This window comes from Microcaecilia unicolor, chromosome 6, assembly GCF_901765095.1.
Source record: "Microcaecilia unicolor chromosome 6, aMicUni1.1, whole genome shotgun sequence".
In the NCBI taxonomy this organism is placed as follows: domain Eukaryota; kingdom Metazoa; phylum Chordata; class Amphibia; order Gymnophiona; family Siphonopidae; genus Microcaecilia; species Microcaecilia unicolor.
The window spans coordinates 49,437,458-49,463,048 of NC_044036.1; positions in this window are offsets into that span (position 1 = coordinate 49,437,458).

The window sequence follows — 25,591 nt, forward strand, 5'->3', positions numbered from 1 at the left end:
TCATTTTTTGTGGTGGGAGGGGGTTAGTGACCACTGGGGAGTCAGGGGAGGTCATCCCCGATTCCCTCTGGGGGTAATCTGGTCATTTAGGGCACTTTTTGGGGCCTTATTCGTGAAAAAACAGGGTCCAGGAAAAGTGCCCTAAATTCTAGCTACAAACGCATACTTTTTTTCCATTATCGGCGAAAGGCGCCCATCTCTCCTCTGCCGATAACCACGCCGCAGTTCCACCTTCGCCACGCCTCCGACATGCCCCCGTCAACTTTGTACGCTTCCGCGATGGAGTGCAGTTGAAAACGTCCAAAATCGGCTTTCCATTATACCGATTTATTCGTTTTTGTGAGATAAACGTCTATCCTCCCGATTTGGGTCGAAATCTAGGCGTTTTTCTCTTTCAATTATAAGGTGGATAGTGGCCCAATTATCGCATATAACAGCACTACTTACTAAGAACAACGTCGCAATTAAAGCCATCCAGGAGGATATATCCTATATCTACCCTAACCAATCTCTTCCTTCCTCTCTTTCCCTTCTTTAATAGCTACACATTATTAACTGTATCTGATATCCAGAAATGACAATATTAACAAATCTGTGTAAGCCACATTGAGCCTGCAAATAGGTGGGGGAATGTGGGATACAAATGCAATAAATAAATAAATATCCCAAATGAAGACCAAATGTGAGTATTTTGAAATGTGTTTGGAAGAAGCAAAAGCACACATTAGTAGCCTGGAGGATGGTCTCATGCTGTGTAATACATCCACTTATAAAATGGCGTCAGACCTAAAGGCACAAGTAATAGACAAAGGCAAAATAACATCTGTCTTCTGGGTCTCCCTGAAGGTAGTGAAGGAGCAGATTCAATTAAATTTTACAACTTTACTTTTGAGCGCTCTTTCAAATTGGAAAGGGCTCATTGAGTCCCTTCCTCTGCTAATCCAAACCAGAAATACCCCAGACTGGTCATCATGAAGATTTACGTTTTCAACAGACTCAGACTGCAAGCAGCAAACAACAAAGTTCAAATAAAATAAAGGATTTCACAATTTCTATCACCTCTGACTTCTCTAAGAATACTGCATCAAAATAGAAATCATTCTTAGCTCTTAGACCTCGCTTAAGGGAAAGGGAAATGGGACATGATATACCGCATTTCTGTGGTATTTTGCAACTACATTCAAAGCGGTTTACACATATACAGGTACTTATTTTGTACGTGGGGCAATGGAGGGTTAAGTGACTTGCCCACAGTCAAGGGCACTAAATAATCAGTTTGGACTCTTCGCTCCTGCTTCCATGAAAGTTACCCATAGTAACTGATCCCAAGGCTTTGGAGAAATGTATTGGTGATCTAAGCTGCTCAAATGGTGAATACTTTCTGAGAAGTTCTGAGAGATGAGGACATTTCTCTGGGTAAGTGAACATTATTTTGCTCTGTGCTTTGGTAACTCAAAAATTGGGGTTTAAAAGAGGAATTGTAGGTTATTGATAAAGACAGAATAAAAACCAAACAAACTTCATTATCTAGTCTCCATACTCTTTCCCCCATAGTGCGTGCTCATTGTCTATCCCAGTGCGAGGACAATATGAGCTGCAAGGACATCCTACCACTTCAGCCCTCTAGCAGGGACCTCCCCCCCCCCCACCCCTAAGAGCTGTGGAAAAATCTATCACTTTAGTAATACCCATTCCATGGAGTATTACATAATGGTATTTAGTTGTAAGCCACATTAAACCAAAAATATGGGGTATAAGTGCTAATAAATGAAATTAAAGCTTGGAGGAGTGATTGAGCATGGCAGAATCAGGTTGGCTAGTCATTAACTCTTTGTCAGGGCAAATGGGTTAGGGAAGGGAAATTTAAGTATTAACTGTGATTTTAGATAGATAAATTTAGGAAGTGTGCTGGGGTGCCCTTATACATCAAGAATGACTTGGATGCAATGTGAAGGATGCAAAAAGGGAAACCGGGGAGGTGGAATGGGGATACTCCCTGGTGGTTGATGTCAAAGTTGAAGAACTATATGTGGAACAGAAGTGGAGATACCTTCAGATATCTGGGATTAAATTCTTGAGGGACGTGTGTGGAAAGGGTGCTGATATTTGGAAGGGTTCTGGACTGGGGAATCTACTTTAGGAGTTATGAGAGGTAGTATGATGCCTTAAGATCAGTGTCACAGATACATAGGAAAGGGCGTACATTGGATATTATAGAATGTCTGCAATATAGGGTCTCCAATTGAGAAGCATAAGGACTTGAAGGCTCTTTGTCATCAGAAATCTGCAATTGTTCTGTGTTTAGATGACAGAGAGCACAGTAAATTGAAGTGGAATAGGTGTAATATACATCCTTAGGGATAATGGGAGGTCAGGGACCCTGAGAGTCAATATCCATTTCCATGACAGGAAGCTCTGATGTACACCAATAGTAGTTTGTAATGTTTGCCCAAAATTTTCTGGACTTTGCCTTTTAGGCCTCCCTTTTGAAGCAATTAAGTGCCTTTGATACCAGGCAGTTAATTACAAGGAGATACTTTGTGTGAGACACTCTGGGGAAGGATAGATCTCTTAACGAGTTGGTTAGGGAGTTTAGTTTTTGGGATGATTAAAGAATTCAGCATCCTCAGGAACAGATTATATTCAACCCTGTTCAATGCCAGCTAAGACTGATTATTTATTTTAGGCTGTGGGTTGTTTTCCAAAGTAATTTGGGCTAGATAAGAGACCCTAGGTCATTGTTTTTTTTTTTTAAGGTATCATAAGATTTGTCAATTTTGGAGAAAGAATAAGATCGATTTAGAAAGGTGATGGGGTAAGTAATTAGAGGGGGCCCATGAGAAATCATCATTGATGACCTGGGAGCATTAAAGGGGCAGGGACCAAGATTGTCCAGAAAGCATAATTACTGGGGGGGGGGGGGGGGGGGGAGAGTAACCTTGTAGTTGGAACAGGTCAGAGATCCCCTCCTATTGACAGTGGAGGAATTCCATCTGTAGTTTGATGTAGATGAGAGGCCTGAGCTTGAGGGGCATATCTGGATGCAAGCATGCCTTTTTGGACATTTGGGAACATGATATCCAAAATAATCTCCCCAAGATCATGGAGTGATGTGCTTAGTTTCTCCTAAGGCTAGTGGTTAGGCCACAGGGGTGGGGACTAGATTGGGAGGTTGTGAGTGTGAGTGAGTATGCTTTACACCGACTGGAAGAAGGAGGTGAGGTTGAGGAACAACATGGGGAGAAGATGGTCAAGGAATGGTGTAACTGGATACATAGGCTAGGCCAAGCAAATGTACCCTGGTGTGGGTGAATACAGAGACTGAAACCCAATCAAAGGTTTTGAGTGCTAGGAACATCAGAGACCATGGCCCAACCATGTAGTGATTTGTATTTTATCATTGTTATTTGGGTTGTCTTGTCGGTGGTAGGAATGAAAGAAAATAAACATGTCACACTGTTAATTTGCAGTGTTAGTGTTGCAGGAAGGGTCAAGGTGATAGCATTGATCTAAAGCTACTCCATGAACTTTCCTGAAGGATGTACTTATTTCCAATAAAGAGAGTTCAAACTAAAATTTTTGGGCAGAAAATGGATAAATGCCCATATAAATGAATATACAATCAAACTTTATCTATCTAGGCCAAGGGTTGTCAACCCTGTCTTCAGGACACACCTAGCCAGTCAGGTTTTAGAATATCCACAATGAATATGCAGGAGATAGCTTTGCTTACAATGGAGGCAGAGCATGCAAATGTATCTCATGCATGTTCATTGTGGATATCATGAAAACCAGACTGGCCTGATGTGTCTTGAGGATTGGGTTGAAAACTCCTGGTCTAGGCCAAGGAGGGACCAAAGGAGTTTTAGGGGCAGGGTCAAACATTATGAGGTTAGCACCAATATGCACAGCTGTCTGACTAACTTTATCCATATAAGTCGGCCACCTAAATAGCAATCTAATTTTAAACAGGTGACGTATCATTTATTTTACATGGATAAGCTGGCTGAGAATCTACATAAAGATATCTGAATAATGTAACTTTGCAAGTACTACTGCTCATAGTAGCCAAATCTGTGGGTGCTTGAGCACCCCCAATATTGAGAAAATTCCTTGTATTGTCCAGGGAGGGGTTATTTCCATTGGGCTTAGCACTCCCAATAATTTTGAAAAGTTGGCTCTTTTGCTACTACTCATTTCTATAGCACTACTAGATGTATGCAACACTATACACAATATACACAGGTACTTTCTCTGTCCCTAGAGGGCTCACAATCTAAGTTTTTGTTCCTGGGACAATGGAGAGTTAAGTGACTTGCCCAAGATCACAAGGAGCTGCAGTGGGAATCAAAACCTAAGTTGCCAGGATCAAAGCCTGCTGTACTAACCATTAGACTTCGAAAATGAGCACCTTTATGTGATGGCTGTGAAGCATTTGCTTTGAAAATTAATTTGCAGTAATCACTACCAGTTTGAAAATTGACCCACATCTCTTTCATTTTGCCTTCTCAACTGCCTCTTGAAACCTGTATCTTTTCATTATTTAAAACTCCTTGTTTCCACCTCAATGTATTTTTCTGTTTATAAATCCCTCCCTAAGTGCCATATAAATACATAAATGATAATAATTTTTGAAATATAGTCTTACATTGACACATAACTATTTATTATGAATGGATATATGGAAACAATGCAGTTTTGCTTACCGAGTTTCCTGCTATTTAAAAAATATTTCAATAGCTTGTTGTATTCTCATAGTATAGCAACCATAGATTAATCTGTCATGATATTGATTCCTAATGCTAGACTTCTAGTAAAATAAAATTATGTGATTGAGATAGTGCATTAAACTGTTCTCAGCTATGCAGCAGGTGACTGTTGAATATGCTTCAGTTAAGTCTGAGAAAATCCTTCACCTTTTAGCCCGAAAGGACATTAACTAAAACACAGAATTATAAGAAGGTATTTATTGATGATATAAAGGCTATGACCACATCATCAATTATAAAAGCCTTCCCATAATGAAGCTCTACTGATGCTGCTGTCAATGTGACGAGTAGTGATTATGAAATCTTTCTCGTTTGGTTCTTCTAACTTACTGATGACAACACAACTAATACGTTTTCCAAGCTGATGAAAAGTAATCCCAGGTAAAAATTGCTAAACATCGTAAAAGTTCATGATGTTTGCAATTGTGTAAAATAGTCAATTATATGGATTTGTGGTCTCCAATGCCTTTTATCAACACCACTACCAAAAATCGTTTTATAATCATATTACTTTGGACACATTTTTTTTTTAAATCATCCCTTAATAAGAAGTGAAAGCAAAAAAAAAATATTGTTCTAGCTGAATTACAGTTGAAAATTAAGGGGCCTATTTACTAAACCACATTAAAATTCTGTAGTAAACACATAATCAAACATATAAATAGCGAGTGACCGTACTCACTCGCAAATGCCCAGTAGAGACTTCCCTCTCTGTCCCGCCCCCGTGTCAATACCTGATGACAGAGGCGGGACAGAGAGGGAAACTGCGCGAAGCCACCGACGTCGCTACCGCTCCCCCCCCGAGGTCGCCGCCACTGCCGCCGCCCCCCCTCCACTGGGCCCGACCAGTCTCTTCGGTATTGAACTTACCTCAACGAAACGCAGCACGCAGAACAGCTGAGCTCCCATCACCCTTTCTTCCCTGCCTGTGTCCCGCCCTCGCCGACGTTACGTCACACGAGGGTGGGACACAGGCAGAGAAGGATGGCTGATGTGAGCTCAGCTGATGTGCGTGCTGCCTGCGTTTCGCCAATGTAAGTTCAATACTGAAGAGAGAGCCCGGGCCGGGTGCAGGGGTGGTGGCGGCGACTCTGAGGGGGGGAAACCGGTAGCAGCGACCTCAGGGGGAGGGGCAGCGGCGAGGGGAGGGGGCCTTGCCAAAACCCCATACTAGCCTGTTTTAATGGGCTCAACGGCTAGTTAATTAATTAATTAATTTGTTGCATTTGAATCCCACATTTTCCCACCTATTTGCAGGCTCAATGTGGCTTGCATTATGCCGTAATGGCGATCGCCATTTCCGAAGTGAGAAATACAAAGTGGTATTGATTTAAATATCTATTATTACCCTGTACAAGCTGCAAAACCTCCTTGGTGACTGTTAAGAGCATTCCCACCACGTTGGGGAGTCATCTGTGCCACTAGTTCGATGCAATATTCTTTGCTGAATGTTAATAGCACAGCCAATAGGGTGGAACACAGTTAGCTATAGCTCTGGAGCTGTAGTTAACTTGCACATTTTCTGCCATGTTAGCAGCTGTAGCAAATGAACCTCAACTGCATTAACTGTTAGGGAGACTTCCTGTCTCATGATATCAATGTGGAAAGCAGAGTTAACATGCTGATATCGCAGTGCATTAAGAGGTAATTCTATGTAGTGTTCCAAAAGATAGGCACCTAATGGGCAGTTCATGGAAATTAAGCATCAAAATGAAGGTGAAACAGCAGTAAGGCACCTAAATGCACTTAGGCGCTATTCTATAACTTGTGGGCAGATGATCAAAACTCAAGCGGTATTCTGAATAGTGCCTTAAAAATAGCGCTGGAACAGTGCAGAAGAATAATGCCCTAATGCTCAAAGCTAATGAGATACAAATATAGATGCACTCATAGCTCTGAGCATTACGGAGTTCAGTGGGAGGATTGTGCTTGGTGCATGCGCAGAAGAGCTCAGTGAAAAGCTCAGCTCCTGTGCACATGCGCCTGGTAAATCCCGAATGTGAAGCACACATTGGCGTCTGTTTTCTGCAGCCTAAATATAAGCGTGCAGGACGTCAGACTCACAGAAACAGAAGCCTGCACGGCCGCATTGCTGATCTGCAAGGGCAGGCTTCTAGATGGAATGTTGCTAGTGGAGGAGTAGCCTAGTGGTTAGTGCAGTGGACTTTGATCCTGGGGAACTGAATTCAATTCCCACTGCAGCTCCTTGTGACTCTGGGCAAGTCACTTAACCCTCCATTGCCCCTGGTACCTGCATATATGTAAACTGCTTTGAATGTAGTTGCAAAAACCTCAGAAAGGCAGTATATCAAGCCTGGGTGCTAGATTCCTTTTATCATACCCTTGTAAATGCCTCGTAAATTACTTAGATAAAAAATATGTTTTCTTTGAACCCGAGCAACTGAAAGAATTCTTAAAAATTAAAAAAGTTGCTAGATAGTTTTCTAAGATTTAAGAAAAGCTGGATTTTATGTTTAAACTGTTTTATTAACAATTCTCACAATACAAAGTAATGTAGAATATGCATATAGCATTGCTTGATATACAAAACAGCATTCTTACAACATATTCAACTTCGCCAAACACTTTTCGTCCCCATTTTTCTCCCCCCTCCCCTCTTAACAATTCCTTGGCCCATGCTAACATTAGGTTTTAAGTGACTCTTGTTCCTAATATCATACACTTGAATACTTCATTAGGTAAAATAGTGCTTATCACAAAATATCAGTAAACTAAACATCAAAGCTCTAGATCACTGCCAAGCTTTAGCCATTTACATCTCACTCAACCCCTCCAACCCCCACCCAATACCTCCCCCCCTTGCAAGCAGAATTCCACTCTAGACTAAATTTACTACTCCAGGCTACCCATACTCTCCATTATTCCACTATTTATCAGGCATTAACAAGCAGAAAAGCTGGATTTAAGATAGTATATGTGGTGTTCTCCAGGCCTTCTTTGATTTTTTTCTTTTTTCTTCTTTGTTATATTTAATCCACCATGGTTTCTTAACGCCCTCACTGCTCTTTTTGAATAGGTGGTCTAAGAAAGAGTTATATATTTTTTTTCCTTTACTATTTCTTCACTGTTTCACTCTGATTTACTTTAACAAGATGTAAATGCTTGTGTTTAAAATTGAAATACAAATAAATGTATAAAAAAAAAGAAAGGCAGTATATCAAGTCCCACTTCCCTTTCCCTATGAACCCCTTTGACCAGGGAGAGACAGAGCCACAATCAGCCACCCAAACACAATCTCATAGTACCTTAGCAGCTACCAGGGTGCCAACCTCCTTTAGCACAGTTTTATAAGAGAACCCCTTAGTGTGCATGTGTCAGCACTTAACTGCCAAGCTTCCTCCATTGATTTTTTTCACATGCACATTTGTAATATTACTGTTCCTGCTGCACATTCCATCACATAAATGTACTGTCTTGCAAGTATTTTAGAAAAAGTTCTACATCAGCTGATCCTTTCCTAATATACCTCTGGAACTGAGACCTGGGCTTTCCATTCCAATGTCTACATTCTATGCAAAATGGGACTGCATATCAATTTGCATTAAGTCGATTTGCATACGTTAACAAGTTTTTATTAACATCGATGTGTAAAACTGAGAAAAAGTCAAAAAATCAGGAGAAAAGGCCAAAAGACCCAAAAATAAACCAAAAGTCTATGCTTGTGCATGTTAATTTCTTGCCCTGCTTGATTTAAATCTGCATGCGGACCATCATCTGTACACATGTTTAGCTGGATCTAAAAGAAGCATTACCATAGTCATGTTTAGTTTACGAGAGTAAAACAATATGTCCATATATTTGATTTCAATCCTATGCAAATACCTGCATAAATAGCAGGTGCTAACCTATAAGGTATATGCATAAGTTAAAACAAAATAAATTATGGAAAACCGGCTGCAAAATATATATGGATTATGGAACATCGCTCCTAGTTTAGGACATTAGCTTATTAGGATTCAGCTTGTGTACACAGCAGTAAATGGAGTGCATCCTCTTAGATAATCAGCAGATGTGAATTCTGATGTGGGTTTTGCTGACAACAGTCCAACAAATACGAGATATCCATTTTGCACTTTCATAATTGCCCAAAATTTAGTATCCATGGTGTGTGCCGAAAATCTGTATTTTTATTTCCTTGTGATAACAATACATAACCATCACATCAATTAAGATGAACTATTAATTTTACACTATTTACAAACAAATCATACTGTTTAAACCTAAAATTAAATTAACATGGTAATAGACCAGAAGTGAAGAACAATTGCTGTTGACAAGTGTTCGCATACAGTGGTCATAACCTATTTTTGGTTTCATTGCAATAATGTTGTACCTTAAATGAAATGATACACAATAATAATGATAAATGGTTTATATGGTTCCTTCAGGGTGACCAATTATTGCACAAGAAAGGGTCTTACTGGGGGACACAGCTCTCTTGAACTATTGTAACAGCAATTAAATATCTAATTTTTCCAGTCTTATTAGCAATGTTATTAGTAAAATGCCTTCAGGTTGCATAGTGCTGTATAAAATTATCTATGCAGCTACTATGAACCTAACCCCAAGTAGTATAAAATCCAAATCGGTTCGGATTTAAGATTTTAAGGGGTCCTTTTACTAAGGTGTGCTGAAAAATGGCTGGTGGTAGTGTGGATGCGGGTTTTGGGTACATGCCAATCCATTTTTCAATGCGCCAGTAAAAAAAAAAAAGGCCTTTTAAAAATTTTTGCTGAAAATGGATGTACAGCAAAATCAAAATTGCCGCGCATCCATTTTGGGTATGTGACCTTACCGCCAGCCATTGACCTAGTGATAAAGACTCACGCGGTAACATAGTACCATAGTAACATAGTAGATGACGGCAGAAAAAAACCTGCATGGTCCATCCAGTCTGCCCAACAAGATAAACTCATATGTGCTACTTTTTGTGTATACCTTACCTTGATTTGTACCTGTCCTTTTCAGGGCACAGACCATGTAAGTCTGCCCAGCATTATCCCCGCCTCCCAACCACCAGCCCCTCCTCCCACCACCAGCTCTGGCACAGACCGTATAAGTCTGCCCAGCACTATCCCTGCCTCCCAACCACCAGCCCCTCCTCCCACCACCGGCTCTGGCACAGACTGTATAAGTCTGCCCAGCACTATCCCCGCCTCCCGCCACCGGCTCTGCCACCCAATCTCGGCTAAGCTCCTTAGGATCCATTCCTTCTGAACAAGACTCACGTGGTAACTGGGTGGTAATGACCTACGCGCACCAAATGCCACTTGGCGCACGTCTGATAAGTGCATTCAAAAATAATTCAGATGTGTGTATTGGACGCGCGTCAAAAATGAAATTATCACAAGATCCACACGGTAGCTGGGCGGTAACTCCATTTTGGCGCACGTTGGATGCACGTAGATGCTTACACGGCTTAGGAAATGGACCCCTTAGGCAGGATGTTTCTCTCCCAGAAATCATAGAGTGTGGTCCTAAAGCAAGTGGAATCAGGCTCTTCTTTAGCTCAGGTATTTGGTACCTTCAAAATCTGGTGCCCTAGGCAGTTGCCTGTTGCTTAGTCCTAAATCCAGGCCTGATTCAGCTTGCATGAAAATGAAGTGCTTTGCTGAAGGTTGCACACTGAGTTATTGTTAGGCGAAATGAAGCAGGACCCCTGCCTGAGCTCTCCAACTGATATGGTTTCCTAATAGCCTGTTCAGTCATTGCATAAGGAATATTGCTTAAAATAGAATATGCTGCAAATGGCAGCTGTTTTAGCATTTAGTCACACAGCATTTTGCCATTTAGTACCACTGAATTTAGAAGCAGTGTTGCACTGACTGCAGCTGAAGTCCTCTACCAAGTTACACACAGGCTCATGTGGATGAGGACAGTCCAAATGACATCATTTCCCTGTACATATACTTCTGCAATGCTCCTGCAGAATAACAAAGGGGTCCTTTTACAAAGGCGCACTGAAAAATGGCTTGCGGTAGTGTAGGCGTAGGTTTTAGGCATGTGCCGATTCATTTTTTAGCGTGCCTTGTTTATATTTTTGCCAAAAATGGCTGTGCGGCAATTGCCGTGCGTCCATTTTGGGACCGAGACCTTACCGCCAGTCAGTGACCTAGTGGTAAATACTCACGTGGTAACCAGGCAATAATGGCCTACGTGCGCGAAATGCCACTTGGCGCGCGTCCATTACGCACGCCCAAAAATAAAAAGTCTTTTTGAGACACACGCCTAAAATGAAATTTACCGCAAGAGCCACATGGTAGTCGGGTGATAAGTCCATTTTGGCGCACGTTGGGCACACATAGACGCTTACACGGCTTAGTAATAGGGCCCCAAAGTCATTCAGCAAAGTCAAATCTTTTTGAGAGTACTGGAATGGTGGTGAGTACCTAATGTGATATGGTTGTAGAACAGGATCAGGAAAAAAGAGGAGAAACTCAAAACCTCATGAATACATATCATACTAGCAGTCAAAAGTGAGGGAGCAAAAGAAGAGGATCCAAAGCTAGTCCAAACAATCAGGTCTTTATTATTTCAAAAGCACTGTGAGTCAATTGTCGAAAAGGCTCGACATGGCCTTGTTTCGGCTGGCGTGCCTTCATCAGGAGCAGGGCCGTGCCGATGCGGTAAGCGGGGTAAGCGCCGCAGGGGGCGCCATCCTCTGGGGGGCGCCGCCGCTGCGTGCTTACCTTGCCCCTCCCGCTCCCATGTAGGAACTGCCCGCCCTCTTCTCCCCCCCAAGATCCCTTTCCTTTTTTTTTTCTTTTAAATTTACCTTCCTCCGGCAGCGCAGCGTCAGTGAAGGAGGCGGCGCTCCCAGTCCCGACGTCTCTAGCCTTCCATTGGTTTGCTCAGTGTCCCGCCTGCTTCTGATGCCATCCAGCGAAACCGTGGTGCAAATGCCCATACCTAAATTTACACATGGAGTCACCATATTCTATAATTACGTGCATGACTCAAAACCATGCCCACAATTCACCCTAAAATGCTCCTGACTCTCCCATTTTTGTGTCCCCTCTTTTGGACTATGCATAAAATTTAGGTGCAGATCCCATCTTTCTCTGGTCCTGCCTGAAAATTAGAACGCAAGTTCTAATTTAATCTAATTAGTGCTAATAATTGCTTGTTAAAAAGCCAATTATTGGCACTAATTGACTCATATGATTGAATTACATGTGCAAATTTGGCACACATCCCAATTTGCACACACAATTTTTATAGACTATGGGGGTAAATGGTTTTAGCACATACGTAGCATTCTAAAACAGGCAAGCGAGCCTTCTCCGGAGTAGCCCCCACACTCTGGCATGCATTGCCTGAAAGGCTCCACTTAACACAAGATTATCTCTACTTCAGGAAGTAGGTGAAAGCTTGGCTCTTCAACCAAGCCTTTAATGGAAGAAGTAACTAACTTGTTAGTCTCACTTACACACACAAGGATTGACTCGGGCTGCACATACTGCAGCGGGACATGTTTATCCACTCCTTAATGTACAACTTTCTTCATATCAGTCACCTTACTTTCTAATTCTTCCTACTTTCTTACCCATCTATATGTTACAACTTTGCCTTACCTTTCACTACCAATTATAATGTTCTATTACGTATTGTGTTGACATTGCTAGTATACCATGCCATACTTTGTATTGTTTTTTTTGCACTTTTTAGGGCGAGGAGGCCTCGGGCATGGAATATTTGAAGCGGGGGAGTCGGAGAAACTAAACAAATTCTCTGTAACCTTGGAGGTTGTAATGGGTCAGTTCAGCAAGCTGAAGAGTAGTAAATCACCGGGACCTGATGGTATTCATCCCAGAGTATTAATAGAACTAAAAAATGAACTTGCGGAGCTACTGTTAGAAATATGCAATCTGTCCCTAAAATCGAGTGTAGTACCGGAAGACTGGAGGGTAGCCAATGTTACTCCGATTTTTAAGAAGGGTTCCAGAGGAGATCCGGAAATTATAGACCGGTGAGTCTGACGTCGGTGCCGGGCAAGATGGTGGAGGCTATTATTAAGAATAAAATTGCAGAGCATATACAAAAACATGGACTGATGAGACAAAGTCAGCACGGATTTAGTGAAGGGAAGTCTTGCCTCACCAATCTAATGCATTTTTTTTGAGGGGGTAAGCAAACATGTGGACAATGGGGAGCCGGTTGATATTGTATATCTGGATTTTCAGAAGGCGTTTGACAAAGTGCCGCACGAAAGACTCCTGAAGAAATTGCAGAGTCATGGAATCGGAGGTAGAGTATTATTATGGATTAAGAACTGGTTGAAAGATAGGAAGCAGAGAGTAGGATTGCGTGGCCAGTATTCTCAGTGGAGGAGGGTAGTTAGTGGGGTCCCGCAGGGGTCTGTGCTGGGTCCGTTGCTTTTTAATGTATTTATAAATGACCTAGAGATGGGAATAACTAGTGAGGTAATTAAATTCGCCGATGACACAAAATTATTCAGGGTCGTCAAGTCGCAGGAGGAATGTGAACGATTACAGGAGGACCTTGCGAGACTGGGAGAATGGGCGTGCAAGTGGCAGATGAAGTTCAATGTTGACAAGTGCAAAGTGATGCATGTGGGTAAGAGGAACCCGAATTATAGCTACGTCTTGCAAGGTTCCGCGTTAGGAGTTACGGATCAAGAAAGGGATCTGAGTGTCGTCGTCGATGATACGCTGAAACCTTCTGCTCAGTGTGCTGCTGCGGCTAGGAAAGCGAATAGAATGTTGGGTGTTATTAGGAAGGGTATGGAGTCCAGGTGTGCGGATGTTATAATGCCGTTGTATCGCTCCATGGTGCGACCGCACCTGGAGTATTGTGTTCAGTACTGGTCTCCGTATCTCAAAAAAGATATAGTAGAATTGGAAAAGGTACAGCGAAGGGCGACGAAAATGATAGTGGGGATGGGACGACTTTCCTATGAAGAGAGGCTGAAAAGGCTAGGGCTTTTCAGCTTGGAGAAGAGACGGCTGAGGGGAGATATGATAGAAGTGTATAAAATAATGAGTGGAATGGATCGGGTGGATGTGAAGCGACTGTTCACGCTATCCAAAAATACTAGGACTAGAGGGCATGAGTTGAAGCTACAGTGTGGTAAATTTAAAACGAATCGGAGAAAATTTTTCTTCACCCAACGTGTAATTAGACTCTGGAATTCGTTGCCGGAGAACGTGGTACGGGCGGTTAGCTTGACGGAGTTTAAAAAGGGGTTAGATAGATTCCTAAAGGACAAGTCCATAGACCGCTATTAAATGGACTTGGAAAAATTCCGCATTTTTAGGTATAACTTGTCTGGAATGTTGTTACGTTTGGGGAGCGTGCCAGGTGCCCTTGACCTGGATTGGCCACTGTCGGTGACAGGATGCTGGGCTAGATGGACCTTTGGTCTTTCCCAGTATGGCACTACTTATGTACTTATGTACTTTGAGTAATAGAACTGGATGTATAGGGTAAAGGAACTAGGCTGGTTTCAGGGGATGGGGGGGGATAAGGGGAAGTTGTGGGAGGGGGGTTTGTTGGGAGAGGGATACACACAGGAGACACATGTACACTTTAGAGTTTTTGACAAGGGTAGGCTGCCCATACTTTGGGGTGTGGGAGGCTCAGTGGGCAAAGCAGTAGCGAACATGGAAAGTCCCTTGGGTAAGGCTGGGTGCCCGGGAGACTCAGGTTGGCAGTGCATCGTAGGTACCCAGTCACGGATCCCGCCCTGCTCAGAATAATGTGCGTTTAATATCCTGGAATGTGGGTGGTATCTCTTCCCCAATCAAGAGAACCAAGATTCTAACAGCTTTACACAGACATGGGGTGGGGATAGCCTGCCTCCAGGAGACGAGATTGTCCCAGGAGGAGCATGAAAAATTGAACCGACACTGGGTGGGGGAAGTGTTTTGCTCACCAGCCACGGGAAGGAGAGGAGGAATAGCTATACTAATTCATAAATCACTCATGTGTTATGCTAAACTTGAGTTTAGAGATGCTGAAGGGAGAATGGTAGGGATAAAGATCAACTTACAGGGCAGGGAGATGCTAGTGGTGTCAGCTTATGGTCCCAACACAACATCCACAGACTTCTTCGCGCAGTTACTGGCGAGATGCAGGGGGCATAGTACACTTCCATTGATCTTGGCTGGGGACATGAACCAGGTTATGGACGCGGCTTTAGACTGTTCCAAATACCAGCAATCGCGATCCTCCGCTCCACCTTCTGTATTGGAAACATTCTGTCAGGAAATGGGACTGGTGGATCCCTGGAGAATATTACACGGAGAAGAGAGAGATTATACCCAAACAATCCAGGGTCCATCGGACACAGTCCAGAATAGATTATGTTCTCATGTCACAGACCGAATTCCCCAGGGTAACAGAAGCCTCTATAGGCCCCGAGGAAATCTCGGACCACTCTTTAATCTGGGTGGATCTGGAATCAGCCCCCTTTTTTCAACAATCCCCGGGGTGGAGGTTTCCTGCATATTTGTTCACATCTAGTGACTTCAAAAAGTATTTACAACAGAAGTGGGAGAAATTTGTCACGCATAATCAGGAACATCGGGAGGACGCGGTCTTGTTCTGGTCCACGGCAAAGGCTGTGCTCAGGGGTGAGACCATAGCTTACGTCAGTAAGTGAAATCGGCAAATCGCCCAGGGAATAATTATCTTGGAGAAACAGCTTAGAGCGGCGAGGCGGACATATGCCGGGGCACCGACACAGACAAATTATGACACACTTATGTCCACTAGAGTGGCACTTAATAGCCTCCTCCATGAACGGGTAATGAGGTCCCTCCTGTACAAAAAATACAAACTACACAAATTTGGAGACAAGGCGGGAGGGATGGTAGCTAGACTTGTGAGGGGCGCGCGCAAACCACACTTCATAACAGCGCTCCGCACTACGGCTGGAGGAATAACACATGATCTCCAGGAGATTGCACAAACTTTTTACCAGCATTTTGCAAATTTGTATAAAGGGGAGCAAGAGCGCATAGGAACCTGGGAGACCATACAGGGGTATTTGAAAGATGTAGGACTAGAGAAAATTTCCACAGACCAAGCAAGCCTCCTCAGTGCCCCGGTGTCAGCCAAAGAACTACAAAAGACGATAGGCTCGCTGAAATTATATTCAGCGCCGGGACCAGATGGCCTCTCGGGAGAGTTTTATAAGCTGCTGAATACACAGGTTGTAGGGCCTCTGACCGAATATCTTAACACGGTGGTAGAAATGGGACATTTTCCCCCACATGCAAATACGGCACTCATAAGTCTGATCCCCAAAAAAGACAGAGATTTACTGAATCCAAACTCCTACAGACCCATCTCCCTGATTAACGTGGAGATTAAACTCTTATCGCGCATTTTGGCAGAAAGATTAGCGCCTCTGATGCCCCGTCTTGTTCATGAAAATCAGGTAGGCTTCGTCCGGGGACGTCAATCGGTCCTAAACACACGTAAATTGATCCTTGCATTATTGGCTAACTCCCCTCCAGGTACGCAGAAAATGGTGGTAAGCCTAGATGCGGAACGTGCATTTGACCAAGTAGAGTGGCTGTTCCTGTTTGGAACACTAAGAGACATAGGGTTACATGGGTGGTATCTTAACGCGATAGAAACACTTTATTCGCGCCCGCAGGCTATGCTTCGAGTCAATGGGGTTAGAACTCCAGGATTCGACATTGGGAGAGGCACTCATCAAGGCTGCCCTTTGTCTCCGCTGCTCTTTCTCTTAACGTTGGAGCCCCTCTTAGTGAAGATCAGAGCTCAGCGCAGGATAGCGGGGATCCGGGTTGGCAGGAGAGAGCTAAAGGTACTTGCTTACGCAGATGATGTAATGGTACTTCTGAGCGACCCACAGACTTCTTTGGAGTGTCTCCTGCACACTATTACTGAATATGGAGACCTTTCGGGCTATTCCCTCAATAAATCCAAGTCCATGGCCATAGCTTTAGATGATACATTGCAATCAGACTGGAGAGGTAGCTTCCCATTACAATGGGCGGCAGGTCAACTGCGATATCTGGGGGTGATCATCCCTAGGGCCCTGGAGACACTGTATGAGGCAAACATAAGACCCTTATTGACCAAAACTAGACGTCTGTTGAGGCTGTGGGGAGCCTGCCCTTTATCACTCTCGGGCCGAATAGGCCTGTTTAACATGATGATAGCCCCTAAATGGCTATACTTGTTTCAGATGCTGCCCTTATACTTGAAGAGAGGCGAAGAGCGGGCTTTACATCGTGTTGTGCAGACTTTTCTGTGGAACGGGAAGAGACCCAGGCTCCCAATTCATATCCTTCAGAAGCCGAGGCCACAGGGGGGGATGGGGTTGCTCAACATAAGATATCTCACCATAGCAAGTGCAATGAGGCACATCAGAGACTAGCTAGTGGGAACAGGCGATTTTTCAGTGATAGCTTTGGAGAAGGCTCTGGTTCCTACTGTGCATTTGGGATGGAGGTTGCACGCCCTGGGAGGGGGGTTAAGCACAGGGGAGGATCAGAACCCATTGGTTACATCAGCAAGAGCGGCCTGGAAATGGCTATGTAAACGACACAGATTTGATTGGCAGGACCACCCCTTTCTTGCCACTGCATCATAATCCAGATTTCCCAGAAGGCTCCTCATCGGTGACATTTCGTCGATGGAGGACGCTGGGGATCCAGTATGTATATCAGCTGGTGTCAGATGAAGGGAAAGCGAGACCTTTCGCAGAACTACAACAGGAGTTTGGACTCACAGAGAGCGATCGTTTTGCTTATCTTCAGATGAGTCATTATGTCGCAGCTCTGGGATGGATTAATCTGAGTGAGGACGTTCAGGATACCTTGAATACGGCATTGACTTTGGGAGCCCAGAACTCAGTACTGCTCAAATTTCACCACAGATTTTTGCAGGATTCGACTGAAGACATAGATTTTCAGGCAAGAGCGCAGAGTTGGGCCAAAGATCTGAAGCTAGAAGTGACTGCAGAGCTCCTGCGTAATTACTTGACCACCATACGGACACGCTCTATCTTCAACCGTTATTAGGAGATGGATTACAAATAGACTGCATGTTTCACCAGCACGAGCCTTCAAGGCTGGCTTTGGGGACTCAGCTGCATGCCCATGGTGTGACCACGCTCCAGCAACATTAGGACACATGTTCTGGTCTTGCCATCAAGTGGGATTGTTTTGGACTCGGGTGCTTGGCGAGACACAGAGGTACTGGGGCCGCCAGATCAAAAGCCAGCCACTGATGTTGTTTGGGGACTATAGGTGGGTTCGTCCTGCCCCTCCAGGCTTTGGGGCTTTCATGCGAAGAACCATACTGATGGGAAAGAGAACCATTTTGTTGCACTGGAGAGAAGAAAAAGGTCCAACTGTGGGAGCATGGAGATCTCAAATGATCGAGTTATTGAACTTAGAAAGATGTGGGATTTCCGACATGTCCTCCAAGGAGGGAGAACACCTTCAGAAGACATGGGCGAACTTTTGGGACACTTTGCAACCCACAGCTCGAAGCAGAATACTAAATTAGGGATGGCGGGTCTCTGTCATTGTTTGTTTGTGTGAGATGGCACTTACTCCTGTGTGTGGGGGGGGGGGGAAGGGGGGGGACAGGATGAGGGGTAGGCAAAGAAGAGGGGGGAGGGTAAAAGACACAATATCTGATAAACTTCACTATGCTGCGTAGTACTTGAGAGTGAATTCTTTTTCGAGCCAAAGATTGAGACACAATACATGTACTAACAGAGAGCTATTAGAGGAGGTGGCAGCTGGCGAAGGGCTATAAGAAACAAGGCCCTTTGTGGTAGAACATACGGAATGGAATTGTGCTGCCTTTGATATGACTTTGGCTGTGCCGTCTGACCTGAGCAGCGGAAAGTTTGTGGGGTGCCATACAGATATTCATTAATGTTCACTGTACAGAATGGGGCGGCAGTTGGGTATGGGAGGGGGAGGGACGTTGGGGGATAATGAAAATGTATAATGTAAGCAACGCACAGTTGATGTTGTAAGTTTTTCAGGTTACCTGTTCATGTGGATGTGTATAAGACATGCTCTTATAATAATAAACAGATTTAAACATTAAAAAAAAAAATGTCATCTGCCATTTAGACACCCAGTCTCCCAGTCTCGTAAGGTCCTCTTGTAATTTTTCACAATCCTCTTGCGATTTAACAACTTTGAATAACTTTGTGTTGTCAGCAAATTTGATTACCTCACTAGTTACTCCCATCTCTAGATCATTTATACATGTTAAAAAGCAGCAGTCCCAGCAGACCCCTGGGGAACCCCACTATCTACCCTTCTCCAATGAGAATACTGACTATTTAACCCTTCTCTCTGTCTTATATCCTTTAACCAGTTTTAATCCACAATAGGACACTACCTCCTATCCCATGACTCTCCAATTTCTTCTGGAGTCTTTCAAGAGGTACTTTGTCAAATGCCTTTTGAAAATCAAGATACACAATATCAACCGGCTCGCCTTTATCCACATATTTGTTTACCCCTTCAAAGAAATGTAATAGATGGTGAGGCAAGATTTCCCTTCACTAAATCCATGTTGGCTCTGTGTTATTAATCCATACTTTTGAATATGCTCTGTAATTTTGTTCTTTATAATAGTCTCTACCATTTTGACTGACACCATCGTCAGGCTCACCAGTCTATAATTTCCCGGAACCTTTTTTAAATATCAATTCTCTTTTAAAGCAGGTCAGTGCTGGAGTCCAGATTCCTAGAAAGCCTCTCCATGCCCTACAGGTCAGTACGAGCCATGAGATACTCCTATGTTTTGGGAACGATCTGTCCATTTCAATCTGCTTCTGGTATACCTTTGCCTGTACAAAAATGCAGACGCAGTGCCTATAAATCTACAACTACACATCACTAAAGGGTGTCATACCATGTGTTAGGTCACCAGAACATTAGTAAACTAATTTTGTATAGTTTTGTATAGGGTGTCTCGAAGGAAAATGGGACATTTTGGGGTGCTCACAATTTCTAGTGTATTTTTCAACAGGTTCACTGGATTCAGGCCTTCCTTCCGTTACAGCTCCTCTGGTGCCAGCTGCACAGGATAGACTCTTCTACCACAGCTCCTTTTGAATAGCTTGTGCATGTTTAATACTTCTGCCAAACACTTGTTCCCATACAGTCTGGGATGCTAATGTCCAGAGTTTTGGGCACATCTGTGCTGATGTTCATTTATGCGTAGTAGTCTCCGGTGATAGACTGCATCTATTCCACCATTATTATTAATGTATATGTATTAATATTTATAGATATGTACTCTTAATTTAAAATTTTGGTAGCCCACATCACACTTGAAATCTGCAACTTTGTCACTAAAACTCAGGTAGGATTAAAATGCACTAGAAAGAAAATGAAATATTTAAATGCAAAGGCATTCCTTGGGATGAACCCCTGGCTAGATGTGTATTTCTTTATAGAGTATTATTCTTCCTATACTCTGGGACTGCAGAGACCACTTTCAAGCTTCTTAAATATCGATAGATTACTAAAGAAAGGTCTGACTCCATCTTTGAATGGTTAGTGCCTCCTGGTGTTTCTCTTCTCTTTGACAAGTTTGTCTTTGTCACCAGCTCACTGATTTGTGACGGCTCTTCCTGTTTAGCTGTTTGTGGAAGGAAGCTCAGATGAGGCTAAGTCTCTTTGTGATTAATGAGTGAGTTTCATTGTTTATTTTCAGAACTGCTGACCTGCTTTGATATGTTCTCAAGTGCCAGTGCTGTGTTGTGTATGGTGTGGCATCATTATGAACAGTGACTGCCCTGATACAGAAACTCGTGCCATTTTCCAACGATTGAGTATAATTTATAGAGAAGTAAAACGGGTCGATGAAAACAGGACTTAGGACTTTATGGACTAAAGATGGTTTTCACCAGAATAGAATGGAAATGTATTTTCTAAATACACCATTTAGTTGTTGCAAAAATGTCAGATTAATCGCTAATAAAAGGTCTCCTAAAGGTGGCAGCACCAGCCTCTCTGTATTTTCCAACTACATCTGTTGCCACAGTGATGGAGGGACCTTAAGTAGGGGTAATAGTGGTCATAATACCAAATGCTTTTTACCAAGATTACAGTGTGCTGTCCCAGTATACAGAACAGTAGATGCTAATGAGTGAAAATTGCTATGATAGTTTTGTGATGCCTGAAAACTAGATCATTAAAATTTTGACAGGAAAAAACAGTGCCTTTGATGTAGTACAAATAATTTCCATCACACTAGCAACAAAAATTTAATTCAATACTGGAGAGAGGCCCAATTTTATTCTGTGACCTTGAGATGAAAGACTCTGCATCCTTATGTCAATCAATAGAGTCTTTCGGTTCACCACTGTTCAGAATTCTTATTTAATTTTCTAAATGAGTTTAGAGAAACATAGGAACAGAATATGACAAGCACCATGAGGTTCATCTGCTCTGCACATTTCCTCTTCTCTCAGTCATATCACAAACTGTACCTGAGCTCTGGCTTTAGGCTGGATTCACTACTACTGTGTTTTGATATTGTTTCTGCTCCATAGCTTCACTGAAAGACTGTTCAAGAATACACACATTGGAGGTAATACTCTACAGATTGCCTAAAGTTACTGGAATGCTGAACACTAAGTACATAAGTAATGCCACACTGGGAAAAGACCAAGGGTCCATTGAGCCCAGCATCCTGTCCACGACAGCGGCCGATTCAGGCCAAGGGCACCTGGCAAACTTCCCAAACGTACAATATGTAGGTGCCCCCCTTCACCTCTTAGGGCTATGGTAGTGATGTATAGTTGTGGGGAGTGGGTTTTGGGAGGATTTTGGGGGGCTTAGCACCCAAGGTAAAGGAGCTGTGCACCTGGGAGCAATTTGTGAAGTCCACTGCAGTGCCCCCTAGGGTGACCAGTTGGTGTCCTGGCATGTGAGGGGGACCAGTGCACTACAAATGCTGGCTCCTCCCATGACCCATGGCTTGGATTCGGTCGTTTCTGAGATGGGCATCCTCGGTTTCCATTATGGCCGAAAATCGGGGACGACCATCTCTAAGTTCCATTATCGGTCAAGGACGCCCATGTGTTAGGCATGCCCCTGTCCCGCCTTTGCTACGCTTCTGAAACACCCCTGTGAGCTTTGGTCGTCCCCACGATGGAAAGCAGTTGAGGATGCCCAAAATCGGCTTTCGATTATGCCGATTTGGGCGACCCTGGGAGAAGGACGCCCATCTCCCGATTTGTGTTGAAAGATGGGTGCCCTTCTCTTTCGAAAATAAGCCTTATAGTAACATATTAAATGACGGCAGATAAAGACCTGAATGGTCCATGTAGTCTGCCCAACAAGATAAACTCATTTTGCATGGCATGTGATATTTTATATGTATACCCGAGTTTGATTTGTCCTTGCCATTCTCAGGGCACAGACCATAGAAGTCTGCCCAGCACTGTTCTTGTACTATAAGTTCTGAAGCTAAGGTTGAAGCCCCTTAAACACTCCAGCCCATCCATATCTATTCAGTTACATTCAGGGCGTAGACCGTAGAAGTCTGCTCAGCACCAGTTTAGCTTCCCAATTACCGGCGTTGCCACCCAATCTCCGCCAAGTTTCCATACTCCATTCCTTCTAAACAGGATTCCTTTGTGTTTATCCCATGCATGTTTGAATTCCATTACTGTTTTCATCTCCACCACCTCCCACGGGAGGGAATTTCACATGCCTACCACCTTTTCTGTGAAAAAATACTTCCTGGCATTACTCCTGAGTCTGCTACCCTTCAGCCTCAATCCATGTCCTCTAGTTCTACCACTTTCCCGTCTCTGGAAAAGGTTTGTTTGCAGATTAATACCTGTTTGACTGACAGGTGACAGAGGGTGGTGGTAAATGGAATTCACTCAAAGGAAAGTAAGGTGAGTAGTGGAGTGCCTCAGGAATCAGTACTGGGGTTGATTCAGTTTAATATATTTGTGAGAGACATTGCAGATGGGTTAGAAGGTAAAGTTTGCCTTTTTTGCGGATGACACAAGGATAGCCAATAGAGTGGATACCCCAGAAGGAGTAAAAACCATGAGAAGAGCTCTCCAAAAAGTAGAAGAATGGTCAAAGTTCTGGCAGTTAAAATTTAATAATTACCTTATCTGGGAAAAATCCTTATAAGTACATGTGCCTTAATGAAACTCCAAAATACACAGGGTCTCTAATATAAGTGCACTATAATTGTTCCTACTGTATCTTATTAATTTATGTGCTGTGGACAAATTGAAACTCATACAGGTTACTTGTACTGAATAAGGTTATTTATTCATTCATCTTAACACAATTACCCCATAACAATACAGCTTATCCCTGTGTGTTTATGCAATCTTAGTCACCATATTCATTCAGCAAAGAGATGCCCCTTCAACCCCCATTCAAAGAGCACACACTCCTTCACTCATTCATGAACCCCTTAGACCTTATCGGTTATAACATAACCAATTACTAATTAAATATTCCATATTTAATAGCCTTAACGGCTCCCTAGGGTTGAATACTTTTCCTCCTCTTGTGATCTTTCAGATGGACTTCAGCTCTTTTAAATCCACACCATTCTATATTTAGTCCAACACGGTCAAGTACCCTCAATACATTAATGTTCTTTCCAAGTGAGTCCACAATTGGTTCCTATTGACAGGTAACTGGTAATCAAATGGGTACGTGAAGCAGTTGTCTTTTGCTGATGATTAAAACTTCATCAATGTACAAATGCTGACTCCTCCCATGATCAAATGACTTGCATTTGGTTGTTTCTGAGATGGACGTCCTTGGTTTCCATTATCGCCGAAAATCAGAAACGACCAAGTCTAGGGACGACCAAATCTAGGGACGACCAAATTTAAGGATTTGGATGTCCCTGACAGTATTTTTGAAATGAAAGATGGACATCCATCTTGTTTCGAAAATACGGGTTTCCCCGCCCCTGGATCAGGATGTTTTGCGAGGACATCCATATCAAAACATGGACGTCCCTTTCGAAAATGCCCCTCTTGATGACCTGAAGATGTACACCCTGGAGGAAATGAGAGACAGGTGTGATATGATACAGACATTCAAATATTTGAAAGGTATTAATATACAAACAAACCTTTTCTAGAGGAGGAAAGGTGATTGAACTAGAGGACTTGAATTTAGATTGCAGGGGGACAACTCAGGAATGACATCAGGAAGTACTTTTTCACAGAGAGGGTGGTAGATGCCCAGAATGTTCAGAATGCTCTCCTGTGAGGTGTTGAGATGAAAACAGTAACATAATTCAAAATATGTGAGATAAACACAAGGGAATCCCGTATGGAAGGCATGGAACTAAACAAGCTCAGAGGTGATTAGATGGCAACATCAGTAATTGAGAAGCATAGTGATGATTAGAGGGCAACACCAGTAATTGGTAAGCAAATCCAATGGACAGACTTCTACAGTCTGTGCCCAGATCGTGACTGGACAGATTTAGCTTCAGTAGTTGGAGAACAAGGTCAGTGCCAGGCAGACTTCTACAGTCTATACCCTAATCGTGGCTAGACAGATAGGTCAATTCCAAGAAGACTTCTACAGTCTGTGCCCCAATCATGGCAGGAGAGATTTGGATTGGCTAGAGTGGGCTTCAATGACAACTTCAATAGTTGGAGAATAAGGCTAGTGTTGGGAAGACGTCTATGGTCTGTGCCTTGAAAATGGCAAGGACACATCAAAATCAAAATGTAGTATCACATAATACCTTATGCTATGAATTTATCTTGTTGGGCAGACTGGATGAACCATACAGGTCTTTTTATCTGGCGTCATCTACTATATTACTAATGACAACATTAGCTCATGGCCTTTAATACGAAAAATGGAAAATCAGCCATTTTATGGCTGGGGCAAAAATGGCCCTAGTGCATGGGAAAACCCTCCGTGAAGGTGTGATATGGCCACTTTTTGCCATACCTTACTAGAAGGCCCCATAGGTTGCAAAAGTGGATCAAATATCTGGTATGTTTTTTTTTATCTATTTTACAGTAGATCAGTTTAATCAGTTGTTTAAAATCTCAAACTTCTGTGAGTGTTTCGTTGTCTCAAGGTATCAATTTAATATATTCCTGCAATTTAAAAGTCCAGTGAAGCTTGTGGTTTGCTAAGTAAACTATCTAATTCAGTTAAGCCCTCACTAAATTTGTACTTCAGAGGATGAGATAAATCCTCTTCATAGTCTACATTTAAAGGTAGCAGTAAATTAATTTTCAGATTTCTCATTTTGTGTAAAGCTTCAGCTGCTATGGGAAACCACTTATATACTTTAATTTAGTAAAAATAATTCTTCAGTTTACACAGTTTACTTAATAAAAAAATAAAAATAGTAGAACGAAATCATTTTCTCTTGTGGCCTAAGTGGCTACAGTAGCTTAGAGTGAGAGATGTACAATATAAGGTATATTTGTTGGAGCTAGATTTACTGAAAGTTGTTACCACATTACCAGATGACATTACACATTGGGGTCCTTTTACTAAGGTGCATTAACAGATTTAGCGCACAATAACGATTAGCATGCGCTAAATGCTAAGAAACTCAAAGGTATAAAATAAGCTTCTTAACATTTAGCATGCACAAACTACTACAACTTATCATTTCTATAGCGCTACTAGACGTACATAGCCCTGTACACTAGACAAAAAGAGACATGACCTAACATTAAGGCTGTAAACATTTCCATCATTTTTATCCATAAATATGCAAATGAGAACCTCCCAAAAACAGACTAATTTGCATATGATTTAAACAAAGCTGAGCATATGACAACCAAGTAT